The 16,729-nt window shown below is 40.4% G+C and overlaps 1 long non-coding RNA gene across 1 annotated transcript; it reads left to right on the top strand.

Moving 5' to 3' along the window:
- The first annotated feature begins 4,956 nt into the window (after positions 1–4,956).
- LOC108532581 (uncharacterized) lies at positions 4,957–16,267 on the top strand. Its single transcript, XR_001886486.1, has 3 exons — positions 4,957–5,038; positions 14,885–15,055; positions 16,204–16,267. It is a non-coding gene; the product is annotated as an uncharacterized LOC108532581 (long non-coding RNA).
- The last annotated feature ends 462 nt before the right edge of the window (positions 16,268–16,729 follow it).

Genomic DNA, 16,729 nt, shown 5'->3' with positions numbered 1-16,729 from the left:
GTTTAAGAAAGGTTTTTTCTTTCTTTCTTAAACAACCTTACATTTAATATCTTTAGAGTGGTAAGAAATGATATTACATCCATAAAATAAGAAATTGGTGCTATAGAAAGGAAATAGAGAAAAAGAGAAAACACTCAAGTGTTTAAAATATATTAGTCTAAATAAAAGTTCATTAGAAGTATTGAAGTAAAGAACGTCTCACAAAAGCAAAACAAAAGACACAAAGATGGGAAAGAAGATCAATCAGGGGAAGCAACATCCCAATAATGATAGTTAATGAAAAAGAGAACCAAGAAAAAGGAAACGGAGAAATAAAGAATACAAATCTTAACATTAAAAGGGCCCATGTAGGCCTAGGACCAAAACTGCAACAGATTCACAAAATGCAAATTATCATAAATTTTAAGCCAGGCACAGTGGCTCACACCTATAACCCCAGCACTTTGGGAGGCAAAGGCAGATGGACCACCTGAGGTCGGAAGTTCGAGACCAGCCTGACCAACATGGAGAAACCCCGTCTCTACTAAAAATATAAAATTAGCCGGGGCGTGGTGGTGCATGCCTGTAATCTCAGCTACTCGGGGGGCTGAGGCAGCAGAATCGCTTGAACCTGGAAGGCGGAGGTTGCGGTGAGGCAAGATTACGCCTTTGCACTCCAGCCTGGGTGACAAGAGTGAAACTCTGTCTCAAAAAAAAAAGAAAGAAAGAAAAAAGAAAAGAAAAGAAAAAAGTTAAGACACCAGAGATAAAAAAAAAAAAATACAGAAACTTTCAGAAACAAATTGCAGGCCACAGACAAGGAACCGATGTAAGAGGCATTTGAATGATCAGCATCTGCATGGATTTTTAGTCAGTGAAGCATGGTCTTAAAAATTTGGAGAGAACTTTTTTTAAGGTAGAATTTTATATCAAGCTCAATTATTCAGATTAGAATGAAAAATGCAAAAAATTTTATACATCGAAAGCCTCAAAAAATATTTACTTCTTCAGCAAATTTCTCTAGAAACTACTAAAAAAATGTACCTCAGCAAAAGAAAAACTGTGTCAAGAAAATGGAAGTCAAAAGATTTAGGAATTAAAGGCTTTGACACTGGAGAATGACACATAGAATTTTTTGATGTGCACCAGGCCTAGAGAGAAACTGTAAGAAAGAAATCCCTATGGAAAAAAATACATACAATTGATAGGTTTTATCTAATGTATTTAGGCATTTGGAAGAATTACTGCTGGTTAATCTGTTTGACATATTTGTTGGTGTGTTTAGAAAATTGTTAGTGCAATAAGTAAACAGAAAATTGAATAAATAAAATATGAGGCAATAACCACATTAAAAAAAAAGTTAAATGAGAAAAAGTTTATATCATACTTGGCTAGACACTAAACTAAATATTCATGATAGTGTTATTCTTTCTAGAGTTTTGGGCAGAAAATGTTATATAATTGTATTGTGAGGCTGGAGGATGAAAAAAAGAAGACATGGGTTTATAAGAGATATAAATCCTCAAGTAGCATAATAGTTGGCCGGGCGCGGTGGCTCAAGCCTGTAATCCCAGCACTTTGGGAGGCCGAGACGGGCGGATCACGAGGTCAGGAGATCGAGACCATCCTGGCTAACACGGTGAAACCCCGTCTCTACTAAAAAATACAAAAAACTAGCCGGGCGACGAGGCGGGCGCCTGTAGTCCCAACTACTCGGGAGGCTGAGACAGGAGAATGGCGTGAACCCGGGAGGCGGAGCTTGCAGTGAGCTGAGAGCCGGCCACTGCACTCCAGCCTTGGTGGCAGAGCAAGACTCCGTCTCAAAAAAAAAAAAAAAAAAAAAAAAAAAAAAAGAAATTTAATATGTAATTTGTAAATGTAGACATTTGAAGGAAAATGTCAGAAGAGACTGCTAAATAATTTGAAGTAGCTCCCTCTGAGGTGTAGAATAGGTATGGAAAGGGTTGGGGCAAGGAGCTGTCATATTTTATTTATGGCTTTAGTACTGCTTTATGTTTAAACTATGTATGTCACACTCATGATTTTTAGTGTAAAAGGAAGGATGTCTCCTGTTTTCACTATTACAAATAATATTACAAAGCACTGTTATATCCATTTTCTCATTTCGTTTTTCACAAGAGTTCTCTGAGATAGAATTTACTGTGAGCCCTATATTACAACTGAGGACATTGAGAATCATGGAAATGAAGTGAGTTGTGGCAAGTCTACTGATTGTTAAATCCTTACCTTTCCTTCCATCCAAAGGCTAAAGAACACAATTGTAGTATTATTCTGTTTACAACTCCGCCTGGCTCCAAATAGGTACTTAAGGTAAATTATGAAGATGAATATAACATTGTTCCATAAATTGAATTAAAAATAAATCCTCTCAGAAGCACTTAGGAGAAGATACATAGACAGTTGATTCAAAGATAGGGTTAGTTTCGCAAATACAGGACAGAAAATCCTATGTATCACAAGAAAAGTGATTCTAAAATTTGATCCTGAGCTTCCCAGCAGCCAATGCTAAAAAGGAAGCAAGAATAACAAACTGGACCATTCACTATATCCACAGTGTAAGACTGACTATATCAGATTATCAGATTTTTTTAAAGAGTTTTATCTGTCCCTGATGCTGAAGTCAGAATTTACTTTCACCTACTAATCTTCATTAAGAAGAAATGATATCATGTAATGAGCAATGTCAACATTGTTCTTAAAATATGTCAGTGATAAGTATAATTTTTGTTCCTCAATGTAGAGCACCCAATTTCATCACACCAAAAACAATTTGACTAAAAATAAATGAACAGAGGCAGGAGAAGGGGCATCAAAATATGACATGCCCTAGGTATAAGAAAAAAACTCAAAGCAAATATATAGTAATGTTCCTATTAGCCATATATACACAAACACTTATGTCACACTCATGATTTTTAGTGTAAAAAACATACACAGACACACACAGATGACACCTATAAATGGTTTTGAAACGATTTACCTTCCTGGTCCACTTGCCAAGAGTAACTAACTATAAAATATCCCCAACCTAACAGATTTATGCCATTTGTTGTATATTCATGAAAAATGAGATTAAAATTGATTTATGTATCCAAAATAGTGACATTTGGATTGATCAACAGTTATTCTTTCTGTTATAGACAATTTTATCTTAATATATTCCTGATCCTTAATAATAAAGTCATATTGTCTGTTAAATGCTGACTCTAGATGAGGGAGATTGAAATTCTCTCTCCTTTTAATGACTTCAGTTCTATCCCAAGAGTTGTCCAAATTCCAAGACATTTCACTGGGCCACAGTACCAGGGAGTGTTGGTTTAAATGAGCCGACATGAAGAAAACTCTCAGTCTCAGAGAGAAGAAATTAAATATTCCCACTGTATTGGTTTGCTAGGGCCGCCATAAGAACTTATCACAAACCGGATGGCTAAAAACTATAGAAATTTATTGTCCCACAGTTTTGGAGGACCCTGCTTTCAAAACAAGGTTTTGGCAGGGCTGTGCACTCTGTTACTCCCTCTGAAGGCTGTAGGAAATAATCTTTCCTTGCCTTTTGCTAGCTCCTGGTGGGTGCCAGTAATCCTTTACATTCTTTGTAGCTGTATCACTTCAATCTCTACCTCTGTCTTCCTAGGGCCTTATTATAAGGATACCAGTTATTGGATTTAAGGCCCCTCTAATCCAACATGACTCCATTTAACTAATTCTATCTGCAAAACTCTATCATTTCCAAATAAGATAGTATTCTGAGGTTCCTACTGGACATGGATTTGGAGGCAACACTATTCAATCAAGCACACACACATTCAACAAAACTCAACAAGTGCCAGATAGGAAATACAGGGGGCTATGGGAGCACATGAATTGGGACCTAATTCAGACTCAGAAGAGTCAAAAAAGTTCAGAATCGAGGAAGACAGTGAATGGGTGAATGCTCAGACCAAGAGTTTACTTGTCAAGGGACGACTTCACCCCTTCTGTCCCAAGACACCCACCAATAGCTTCTAAACCCTTTCTCTCTAACTCTTCATTTGCCAAGGTCAAGTCCCCAAACTACCTCCTTCATAAAGCCTTTTCTGATTCTTCTTTGTCCAAACTCATCCCTCCTTCCTCTATTAACTACTGCTTAGCATTTGTTACTTTCTTGAAAGGAATAAAAACTGGGATACATTAAGTGTCTTCTGTGAGTCAGGGATATGCTAGTCACTTTTACATACCCAGTAATTCCTGTAAAGTGAAATCCCAATTTTACAGGGGGAAAAACTGAGACTTGGAGTTCAACGACTCATCTAAGAACACATAGCTCCTAGTCAATCTGGACCCAGATGTCATGCATGATGTTTCAATGCACACTTCCTGCATTTAGAGCCTCACATCGTCCTAGACTTCTGCTTCCCCAGGTCTGCAGTGAGATAGCTGAGAGCAGGGATTGTGTTTTTCTCCTGGCGTGTGGAAGAAATGCTGCTAGAACACAGTTGAAGGTCCCATCACGTCGAATGCCCACAAGGCTTCCGAAGGTCTGTGAGTGCACCCACAGCTCTCTGCGTCTTCAACACACCTCCCTCCAACCCTTCTTTTCTGCCAGGAGAAAACCAGATCAGCTGGGAGTGTTTTCACCACGAAAAATTCATCTCTTAGCAAACATTCTTCCAGTCCCTAAGGATTCATCATAAGAGCTTTCCACTGCACCCGCTCATAGGGCAGACAATGTGCTAAACCAGCTGTTTAACACGAGAGGCTCCCTGTCCCTGGAGACCTGAGACAAACTTCTGAGACGTGCAATACGTCTCCATTAGCCAAGCAACCATCTTTGGGTGTGCTTTCTAATTCCATATTCCTGTGTTCGTTAACTATAAGCCTCCCAGAAACACAGGGCACCAGCTTTTCTAAGCAGAGAAGAGGCAAGTGTGCCTTACATGAATTCACATAGATCTGTGTTTTTTAGGACCCTGTATTACAGAGACTTGTCACCACCATAACCAGTGCAGACTTAGCTGCAGGGCCTGCTGAGATGTCCTTGCTGAGGCAACTGAGAAAGGTGAGTAAACAAGGATAGGCATGGCTGAGAGAGAGGGGCTGACCTGGCAGTGGGACAGGTTCCAAGCAGCCATCCAAATCCTAATGTTCAAAGTGGCAAGAGAGGGACTGCAGGACAGTAGGGAAGACCTCAGACTCCAAAGTCAGATAAAACTGGTTTGGAATTCTGGTATTGCCCCTTAGCAACTTTCTGACCTTGGGCAATTTGCATAACTTCTTATGCCATGCCTTAGAAGTAATAAAAGAACCTCCCAATTGTTCTGCGGTTAGAAAGAGATACTGCTTGTAGAATTCTTAGCACATGGCCTATTCAATGGTAAACTATAAGTAATGCTCTTTCCAGACTGATTTCAGTCTCCAAGGGAAGAAGGGGTCTTGGCTGGTACAGTAACCTCCCATCAGAGGTGCCCTCACAGAGAATGGCAGCTTCACGACCAGGTTACGACAATGTCCAAATTAAGTAGAGTTGGGTCAGGGCCTGCGTTGTCCAATACGGTAGCCGCTAGTCACATGTGGTTCCACATTGAGATGTGAAGTAAGTGTAAAATCCACTGGATTTGAAAGACTTAGTGTACAAAAAGTCAAATATTTCAATAATCTTTCTTATACTGCCTACATATTGAAGTGATAATACTTTGGTTATATTGGGTTAAATAAAATATATTATTATTATTATTATTATTTGACACGGAGTCTGGCTTTGTCGCCCAGGCTGGAGTGCAGTGGCCGGATCTCAGCTCACTGCAAGCTCCGCCTCCCGGGTTTAGGCCATTCTCCTGCCTCAGCCTCCGGAGTAGCTGGGACTACAGGCGCCCGCCACCTCGCCCGGCTAGTTTTTTTGTATTTTTTAGTAGAGACAGGGTTTCACCGTGTTAGCCAGGATGGTCTCGATCTCCTGACCTCGTGATCTGCCCGTCTCGGCCTCCCAAAGTGCTGGGATTACAGGCTTGAGCCACCGCGCCCGGCCTAAAATATATTATTAAAATTATGTTTAAATAAATTTTATTGTATATATTTGTGGCATATAACATGATGTTATTGGGATACATATATAAAGTAAATGGTCACTATAGTAAAGCAAATTAACATATCCATCAGCTCACATCGTTATCCTTTTTTACTGGCAAGAGCAGCTAAAATCTATTCATCTAGCAGAATTTCCAAATACAGAGCAATTTTATTACCTATCATCCTTATGTGGTGCATTAGATCTCTAGAACTGTTCATCCTACATATCTGCCTCTTTGTATCCTCTGACCCATATCCCCATTTTCTCCCAATCACCGCCAAAATTAATTTCACCTGTTCCTTTTTCCGTTTTTTAATGAGGCTACCAAAAAAATTAAAGTTACATGTGTGGCCCAGGGCCCACAAGCCTGGCTCGCATTACATTTCTGTTGGACCACGTTCGTTTAGGCCAGCAAGTGTCCCAGCCAATGGGTTGGTCTCAGAGGTTGCTATAGTTTGAATATTTGTGTCCCCTCCAAAATTCATGTCGAAACTTAATCTCCAATGCAACAGCATTAAGAGTAGGGCCTTCAGATGGTGATTTGGTCATAAGGGCTCCTCTTTCATGAGTGGGACTAAGGCCTTTATACATGAGCCTTAACACAGCATTCAGCATTTTTTGAGACAGCATTGATCCCCTCCAGAGGATGCAGCATTCAAGGTGCCATCTTGGAAGAGACCAGGCCCTCACCAGATACTGAACCTGCTGGCACCTTGATCTTGGGCTTCTAGCTTCCAGAACCATGAGAAATAAATTTCTGTTCTTGATAAATCACCCAGGCTAAGAGGTGTGAGTGTGTGTGTGTGTGTGTGTGTGTGTGTGTGTTGTTGTTGTGTTTTATGGTTTTTTTTTTTTTTTTGAGACGGAGTTTCACTCTTGTTGCCCAGGCTGGAGTGCAATGGCACGATCTTGGCTCACTGCAACCTCTGCCTCCCGGGTTCAAGTGATTCTCCTCCCTCAACCTCCCAAGCAGCTGGGATTACAGGTCCCCGCCACCATGCCCAGCTAATTTTTGTATTTTCAGTAGAGACAGGGTTTCACCATGTTGGCCAGGCTGGTCTCGAACTCCTGACTTCATGTGATCCCCCCACCTCAGCCTCCCAAAGTCCTGGGATTACAGGCATGAGCCACCATGCCTGGCCAGGTATTTTGTTATAGCAGCACAAACAGACCAAGCCAGGAACCCAGGTTTGCATGTGTTAGAAGTGGAGCATAATCAAAAAGCCAAGCCAGGCAGGGTTCCAAGCTAACGTACAGACCTGCCAGTACTTGGGCTTGGCCCAGGTCTTCTGGAAACAGAGATGACAATGACAGCAGCAGGATACATATCTTACCTCACCTCCTAATGGGGAGGAGCCCCAGACAAAGGGCCAAGTCTGTGAATGGGTGGGACTAAGGCCATGAGCTTCAGGACCTGCACTAGGCAGGGTTGAGGCCTCCAGAGACAGAGTCAACATGTTTGGGATTGTTTATAAACCTGGTAACAGGTAAGCACCTCACAATATTGTGAGTTCCTCCCTCGCATGTGAATGGCAGAGATAAGAATCAAGCCTTATCTCAAAGAAATTTCTCAAAGAAATTCACATCCAGCTCTGACTCTTGGGTGGGAAGAGAAAGTCAGAAAGAATCGGGAGAAGAAGCAGAAGTTTTGGAAGTAACTTCAAAGTGTTTCAAACTTTCAAAGTATTAAGTATGTCTGTAAGCCAAGCTAGCTACAGCCAATTTCTAACATGGACACAAGAACAATTCTTTGTGAACTCTATCTCATAGTCCCTTGAAAACATGCCCATAGTTAGAACCATATGTAAGACCTAACATGTTTAAGGAAACTCCTGGCTGTCCCCTTTAATCTCGCAGTTCCAAAGAGCCTCTGAAATGTGGTTAGGTAAAATCTGAGCCCAGTCTCCTCAGAAGCATGACATCAAAACCTGTTTATTAACTCCAAAAGTGAAACCTTTCCAAGACTGTGTGTTTTCCTTAAGTGAAGGAGGGTAAAATAATGTCTCCAGTTTAAGAACTAAGAAGTGCAGTATTTGATCTTGTCTCCATGAAGTATAAACCAATGAACTTAAATAAAGCAGGCATATGAAAAGCACGGGACATTGAAGGAAAATAAGATTTCTCAGCTGATGAGACCTCTGTGATACACTGTGCTTTGGGCTTGGATTATTTTTAGTCTTTGGCACTAAAATCAGGATTAGTATTTCACTTCTTGGCCTCTGAAGACACTCATATGACTTTGTCTTTCTGGACATAGCATGTGTTCTGATACAAACTCTGTGAAGACCCTTACCAGATTCAGTGAGACAGCCTAATCCCTGAGTATAATGAGCATTTTAAAGGGCCATAGGGCCATGACAAAAACAAACAAACAAAAACAACTGGCTGCTTCCACAAGACATGAAGAAACCTTGAATAATCTCTGGAAACCACTGGAAGCCACCCCAGTGGCATACCTTCAACGCGTCTTATGAAAAATCCATTACATTTGACTGTCTTCAGCATTTTGATGTTGCCTGTTTATTTCAACAGCATGGATGACTCACTTTCATAACCAAGCATAGCATGATTGGCCCAGTTCTAACAAACAAACAGGAATTTCGGCAAAGTGGGGATTCTTTCTCTGCAGTCTTGAGACCCCTGAAGGTAACCCTGTGTCGTGTCCTGCATCACAGGCTAGCCACAGACTCCACTGGCTGCTCCACTGGGGCCACTCTTGTTTGTGTCCACTCCATTTAACAGATCCCGGCACACACTGAGCACTTTTTAAATGTATATTAAGTAAGCAAGAATGAGTTACTGTCTAAGCTCTGAGTTTCACCTTTCCCGGTGACACTGGGACTCTTTGCAACAAGGAGAACCAAGTCATCTAGCAATTCATTGGGTTGTAAAGCCGGCTTCTAGCAAACCACTTGAGAAGGCAGGCTTGGAGGAACAAAGCAGCAAGAGGTCACTTCATGTAGCTTTCTCACTACAATCCATTGTTTTCCACGTGAAAAAAGTGGATAATATAGTAGGCAATAGAAAAATGGGATCAGGCCAAGGGCTTCCAAGAGGCAGGGTTGGTTAGGTAAGCCAGACATGACCAAATTCAGGGTGAGCTTAAAAGAGGTAGACATCATACAACCTCTCCAGGAAATACTTTCTTTATCATAATATTCATCATGATAATAATATGAAGAATATCCACTTATTCTTTTAATACTCATGCCATAAGTTCCTACAATGTTCCAGACACTACTCTGCATGCTGGGAACACAGCAATCAATAAAATAGGTAAAGTCCCCACCCTCATGGAGACAGGGAGACAATGTGAGGAAGTAAATATCTAATACGTCACACAAGAGTGGGCATGCCAGGGGCTGTGATTTTACACAAGGTGGCCAGGGAGGGTGTCAGAAATATGGTAATATTCAAGCAGAGACCTGAAAAGAACATTCCAGAGGAAACAAGTGCAAGCACGCTCTGCACAGTCAGGGAGGTGCAAGGCAGCCAGAGAGCCTTGGAGCAAAGAGAGCCAGGAAGAACAGTAGGAAACAACATCAGGAGGATGGATGGCAAGAGGGCACGTGATGTAGCTCATTCACTCCAAGATGTCCCAGTCCACTGCTTCCCATATGAGACGGGAAAATACAGTGTCTCATGGTCGTGTCATAAAATGTAAAAACAACCATCACAATAACAAAACTTCTCAACGAAATCAAGACCCTTAAAAGTCTCCCCTACCAAGCCCTATACAAAATGATAATGTCAGCATAGTTTACTTTTGACTCTTGTTAATAAACAGATTTCTTATGTACATGTCTTTCTTGCAAGCAAGATACCATGTTCTACTGTTTCATTTGTATAAAGTGACACACAGCTTTACAAGTGGGATCCAGGTTTTGTTGGACAGTGCTGGACTGTGTCAGCTTCTTAGCTCCATGTTCATTAATTTAAGCCTTACAATAACTCTATCTGGTAGATGTTATCACTCCCATTGTGTAAGCAATACAATAAAGCTCAGAAGATAATTTTCCCCAAAATTAGCCAGCTTATAAGTGGAAGCTCCAGAATTCCCACCCAAATGTATGGCTCTATGTCTAGAGTACCTTGGCCATTCGGTCATATCTTGCAAAGAAAAGAAGGAGAAGAACAGTGGATCCCTGAGTGGGTGTTGAGAAACTGGAAACAAGATCAGCCCTGCGACCCAGAGATTCAGAAAACGTTCAGCATGCATTTAGTCCTCAAGAGAGTGAACAACAAGGAAATGTGAACAACTGCTTCCTTGGAAGACCAAGAACATTTATGGGAAAAAGAAACCTTGACTCAGAACCTTTGAAAATTAGACTGAAAGAAAATCTTCTAAAATTGTCAAAGATCAAGAATCTGAACTATAAAACTACATGTTTGGGAGAAAGTTTAATCTTGATGGCACTGCCAGGATGAGGGAAAACACCAGAAACCTTGAGCGTGGCCTTGGCTGAGACTGGGCACTAAGGCTGTGAGGCATTGATAGAATGGTAGATGTTAAAAGAACCAGATATTCCAAATTTAAGCAGCTGTCTGTCTTATGAGAGGTAAATGTGTGAATACATTTTCAGTGTTTCCCTTTCCTCTGGCTGAGCAGCCCATGAAAGCCGATATGTTTGTGCAAATGTAATGCAAATACCTGGGTACTGTTCTTGGAAACCCATTTTGCAGTGGCTTCATTAGCCAGCGTATAAAATGGAGATGCTTAAAAGTTGTAAGTTTTAGAAGCAAAACTGATTTTTATGATCTAAGCAATCATCTATCCTGTTTTGTGCAATAAGGTAAATTTGGGGTATCTTTAGGCTGAGCTGTGTTTCTGCAGTCCTTCTGCTGTTTCTTTACAAGTGTTTCTTCTCTGGAGCTGGGTTCCCAAACAAGAGCTGGGATGGGCCCAGATGCAAAAATAGGCAGGAACTATAAAGCCCTTACTGCAGGGCTTAAGACAGAAGTCTCCAAATGCAAGAAAACTCAGAGAAGGAACTGATACCAACTAGCTTTCCAAGGGAACTCTGAATTTCCAGTAGTTGTGTGCCATGGTGACTGCTTCCTTGGAGTGCATTTTTTAAAATAGCTCAAGCAGCATTTGACTGTTGTTGTCCTCATGGGGATGTGTTTGTTCTCACAGGGTCATGCTCACAACAGAGTCTAGAACCAACTGCCAAAGGAATATAAGAGAAGGCACTGTGACATTTCCGTCTTAGATTGGAGAAAGAAACCATAAAGATGAGCTGACCTGGGACTAGTGCAACTCCCCAGACTGATGTATCAATATCTTATGTGTAGTGCTATATAACGATGGCAAACCCAGACTTAGACAAACATTAAAAATGAAAAGATCTTGCTGATGATTGCATACATCTGTGAATATACAAAAAACGACTGGATGTCACACTTGGATGGGTGAATTGTATGCTATGTGGATTATATCTCAACAATGCTGTTTGAAAAATTGAAAAGCTGCCTTTTCTTCATATAGCTAAAAAAAAAAAAAGGTAACAAAGGACATCCCTGTCCACCACTATGCTATATATGTATTTCTGCGATGACTCATGGACTCGTTTTGATGTCTTCAGTAAGAGCCATGGGGTAAAGTCTTAAAAGACGGTGAAAGAGTCTGCCATTAAGCAAGTGACACCTCAATAGTCAGTCATCCTGTAAGCAAACAGAAACAGAAAACTGGAATTTATAAGGCAGGCAGGCCTTCAGCAGAAGACACACCCTTCTCTCCATGCATCTCAGTGTCTTGGTTCTGGAATCTGGAGATGAGACCATGTGAGCATAGCTCTATAGTATGGACAACAGGACTTTAGCTCATGAAAACATCCTTTTGCAGGCCCCTGGCTAGAGATGAGTAAATGATATCTTATAGACCAGGTGCCTATTTGTTTGTTACTATGTTATTTTGGTTATCTCTGAACTTCCAGTAAAGTCTTGTTTGTGAATCATCCTCTTTTCAGCTGGTTGAATACTGGTACAACAAATAAGTCACATTTGTTCAGCATTCACCTATTCTTCACAAAAGCTTTATTAGACACTATTAGTATTAGCTTGCTAGTATTCGTATTAGGCTGCCATAACAAAATACTACAGATTGAGAATAGACATTCATCTTCTTACACTTCTAGAGGCTAGAAAGTGCCAACAAATTCAGTTTCTGATAAGGGCTTTCTTCTTAGCTTATAGATGGCCACCTTCCTGCTATATCCTAACTGGCCTTTCCTCACTGCTCCTGCTAGGAGGGTGAGCTCTCTGGTGTCTCTTCCTGTTCTTATAAGGACACCAATCCCATTATATTAGGGCACCACCCCTATGACCTCATTTAACCTTAATTATCTCCTTAAAGTCCCAGTGAAGGTCAGGGTTTCAACATATGGATTGGCATTGGTCAGGGGTGCAATATTCAGTCTCTAACACTATTATTTTCCCTATTGTTTGCCTAAGAAAACTGAAGCTTAGAAAAGTGATTATTGTCATAAAGAGCAAGACTGGAACCCGGGATGTCTGATGGAAGAAACATGTCTTTATGCACTTTATTTATACCATTGTAGTGAATTAATGTGTGGGTACACTTTGACAAACATGCTAACAGCGGATCAGGCTGAGTGATGGTGGCAAAGAAATCTATAGTGAAGAGAACATCTTAGCAAGTCTACAGTCATGACAACCAGGTTCTGCCAGCCTTCCCTACATGGGCTTCCCTGTCCCTTGCCAGGCTTGAATGTTCTGGATCTAAATGTATTAAGAGAGATGATAGTTTTATTTTCATTATTCTAAACAAGAAGAAACATTATAGTCCAGACTCTGGAGACCCCAAGAGTTTTGATGATGGCCACACAAATGGTGGCAAAGCAAGTAGCTTGTGGTTCAAAGTCACCTATACCTTTCAATACACATAAGTATCATTTAAGCCATGGACGGCATAGTACTTCTTATTACTACAGCAAACAGATCTGCCTACCCCAAATCGTTCCTGCTCTGCCAGACTTTTCCTTTTCTCTCCTAACATCTCAATATATTTGTCCTATTCCACTGTCCTATTCCTTCTGCCTGATACATTCTGGCTAAAATGTCTTCTAAGGGTATTTCACTTATTCATTCGTCACATGTTTATTACTTCCTTGTTAGAAATCAGCTGTTATTCTAGGCACTAGCAATAGAATAGTGAATAAGTGAACAGTGTCCTCAAAGTACAAGTGTCTTCGTAAGGAACTTTGTATATTATTGTGAGAGTCTTAACATTCTTAGAACCTGTGAACAGAGAAGGCTCAGAGATGGCTATGCCTTTATCTTAAGAAGAGAATTTCTACTGCCAAATCAGTCACAAACACTGTGAAAAAACGTAATGTGATCTGCATTCATGATTAAATGGTTTCAAGCCCTAGCTTCATGTCTTTCATTTTCTCATGCAGCATCCACCATGTACCAGGAATTATGCTTGTTTCTGGTGGTACAGAAATTACTAGGGGAGAGGGACAGGCCATTACAATGCAATGTGCTAAGTGCTATGAAAGAATCACCATCAAAGTGCTTTGGAATTACAAAGGAGGGAGCAGTTTGGTCTCTTTGACAAAATGTAGAGAGCTTCACGTAAAACATACAATTTGAGCTAAGTGATTGAGGAACAAGTATTTTCTAGGTAGAGGAAATGAATTAGTCTACGTCTCTGTATTACTAGAGACATATAGCTTTTGAGGAGAAGGGAAAAAAATCAGTATGGCTGATGAGAATTTCAGGCAGGTAGGAAAAGTTAAAGGACCATGTCTAGACTGTCTCTGTATTTCTAAGATCCTTCCATAAACTCAACTCCCACACCTTCATAACTTAATGGCACAGAGAACCGTAAATAATATTTACCTCTACAAATGCTTGTCTTCTCAAAGTATACCTACATACATGTATACAGATACATATTTTAGCTTGTAAGACATCATAATGAGACATAAAAGTACCAAGTTGCTTTTTACTCAACATATTGGGGATTTGATTTTACCAATAGTTACTCAAATTTGGCTTGGGATATAAAACATCTTACTTCCTATTAAGGTATACGAATTAGCCTTAGCAGAGTTTGCAGTGAGCCCAGATCGCGCCACTGCACTCCAGCCTGAGCAACAGAGCAAAACTCTGTCTCAAAAAAAAAAAAAAAAAAAAGAATTATCCTTAGATGCCGGGCGCTGTGGCTCATGCCTGTAATCCCAGCACTTTGGGAGGCCGAGGTGGGTGGATCACCTGAGGTCAGGAGTTCGAGACCAGCCTGGCCAACATGGTGAAACCCCATCTCTACTAAAATACAAAATTAGCCAGGTGTGGTGGTGAGTGCCTGTAATCCCAGCTACTCGGGGGGCTGAGGCAGGAGAATTGCTTGAATCCTGGAGACGGAGGTTGCAGTGAGCCCAGATTGTGCCACGGCACTCCAGCCTGGTGACAGAACGAGACTCCCTCTCAAAAAAATAAAATAAAATAAAATAAAATAAAATAAAATAAGAATTAGCCTCAGATGACATAGAATTGAGCACATCAGAACTTGCATCAAAGACTGTGCACTTGTACTTTCAAAATCTTTGGCTCAATTAAATGATGTTTAAAATCTATTGCTTCAAATTCATTGTGGTAGATGGAAAGCAATCTTTTACTTTGAACCAGATGACAATGGATCACAGAAGGGTACAGTGCTCTAAAGAAGCTTCCTAGCACTTATTCAGAAACTTGTCCAACAACTTCATGGCGCTTCCTTCATAAAGAGATCAGGGAACAATAAAGGATAAACATATTATTTTGGTAGCCTTAGCTCTGTTTGACACATAATTCTAGCTTTCTGCCTTCCAGGTACATGGTAGGATTATATTTCCTTCAAGATGTTATTCCAGATACTCCAAAGCATTTTTTTCCCTTCCATTTTGATGGCCAATGATAACAGCTGCTTGATCAGGATCAGCCTGGTTCCAGAATGGGAACAAGACAAAGCAGTTACCAGACACTTCATAATGAACGTACAAAGTAAGTGAGAAGTAAACTTTTGTTGCTATGAACCACTAAAATGTGGGAATTGTTTGTTTCTAGGTATAATCTAGCCTCTGCTGACTGATAAGTTCTACATATTTGAGAGTTTAATCAACAATACAGGATTTTAAAAGTATAATTAACTATTCATGTGTCACACACAAAACACACACTGTGCTACATATTTTACCTTTATTTTCATACCTCGTGGATGGTATATTTTTTAGGCATATTTTATAAATGATAAATGATGTAGGTATATTTTATAAATGATAAAACATGATCGGAACAGTAAGTTGCAGAGTCAAAATACAAACCAAACCCTCTCATTAGAAAATTGGCCTCCCTTTCACTATACCCCATGACCTCTCCTATTTCTAGGGAGTAATGTGGTCTCATCAAATGTAACCTAGCTATCACTTGAATCTCAACCTCCAAGACCTAGACATATGATTTGAATCCCATATTGATGTTTTATGGAACATCAAATCTTTTCCCAAGAATTTTGCAAAAGCCCAGAAGGTTTATGAGCCCAAGCTCTTCCCTGCCTCCTAGAATCCTGATTCTTCATTTGAATCCCTCCTGCAAAATATGAAACCAGAGGTGACACTGAGCCCCTTCATCATTTCCACCAAAACAAAACAAACTGACTGTCAAAAAAACGCGTATACACGCACATATACACAAAAAAATATCAGGTAAGGGAGTCTGAGAGCACACTGTAGATCAAACAACTGAAAATCTCATGTTAGACATTTCTAGTCTTCAAAGATTCTTTCAGACCACCTACCTCCAGAGAGGTTTGTTTTGTGATCCTTGCCCCACAGAACACCTAAAATCCTGCCTGGCTCCGGTTCCTTTTTCCCCTTGCTCCTCCCACCAACCGCCTAGATTTTCTCTGCAACTCTGAATTCCTCTTCCTCAACCATTCAGAACGAGTCAGCTCTCTCTAGTTCCTACTTTCTGACTTGAGGAGTCAAACTTGCCAAACCTATCGACCTTCCATTTAATAAAAACTACCCTCTTTAACAGTCAATTGTGGTTTTTAAAGTACTTTTTTCTGTTATATAAACTATAAAATAGCCCTTTCAGATATGAACGTGGAACCAGCATTAAGGCAGTGCCTATTTGATTCTCTTACTCAGTGCCATCTACCATCAGACATATCCCGAGACTTCTGCCAGGCAAAGTAAGAGATGCAAAATACTTGGCTCCAGACCTCAAGATGTTTACCTTCAAACTGAAGACCCACGATTATTATACATCAAATATCATGAAAACCTCCCAAGTCCTTGCCTACAAAATAGGATTTATGACAGCAACAAGAGTTTAGTAAAGACTGATGTGTTCAAGTGAGGCCTCATGAAGAGACTGGGACTTCAGATAGGAAGCTTATGTGCAGGGATTGGTAGCTATATAAGATAAGGTGGATAGGATATAAGTGATAGAGTATAAGGAGAGTGGATAGAGTGGATAAGGTATAAGTGACAGAGTATAAGCCAAAACCAGTTGGGAGGAGTGTGTTTACTGTTCTTAAGAAGAGCATTTCTACTGCCAAATGGTGTGTGCTGGCAACACTTCATTCCATCCTCCAGTAACTTTCTAGTCTACTGTGCCTAGAGTCATGTAACAATTTAAAAAAGCAAAATATGTATTAAACCCAAGTGTTTT

This window comes from Rhinopithecus bieti, unplaced genomic scaffold (genome assembly GCF_001698545.2).
Source record: "Rhinopithecus bieti isolate Rb0 unplaced genomic scaffold, ASM169854v2 scaffold_9663, whole genome shotgun sequence".
NCBI classification, from domain to species: domain Eukaryota; kingdom Metazoa; phylum Chordata; class Mammalia; order Primates; family Cercopithecidae; genus Rhinopithecus; species Rhinopithecus bieti.
The sequence above is the reverse complement of the archived record's forward strand: the minus strand, read 5'-3'. Positions and strand labels throughout refer to the sequence as shown.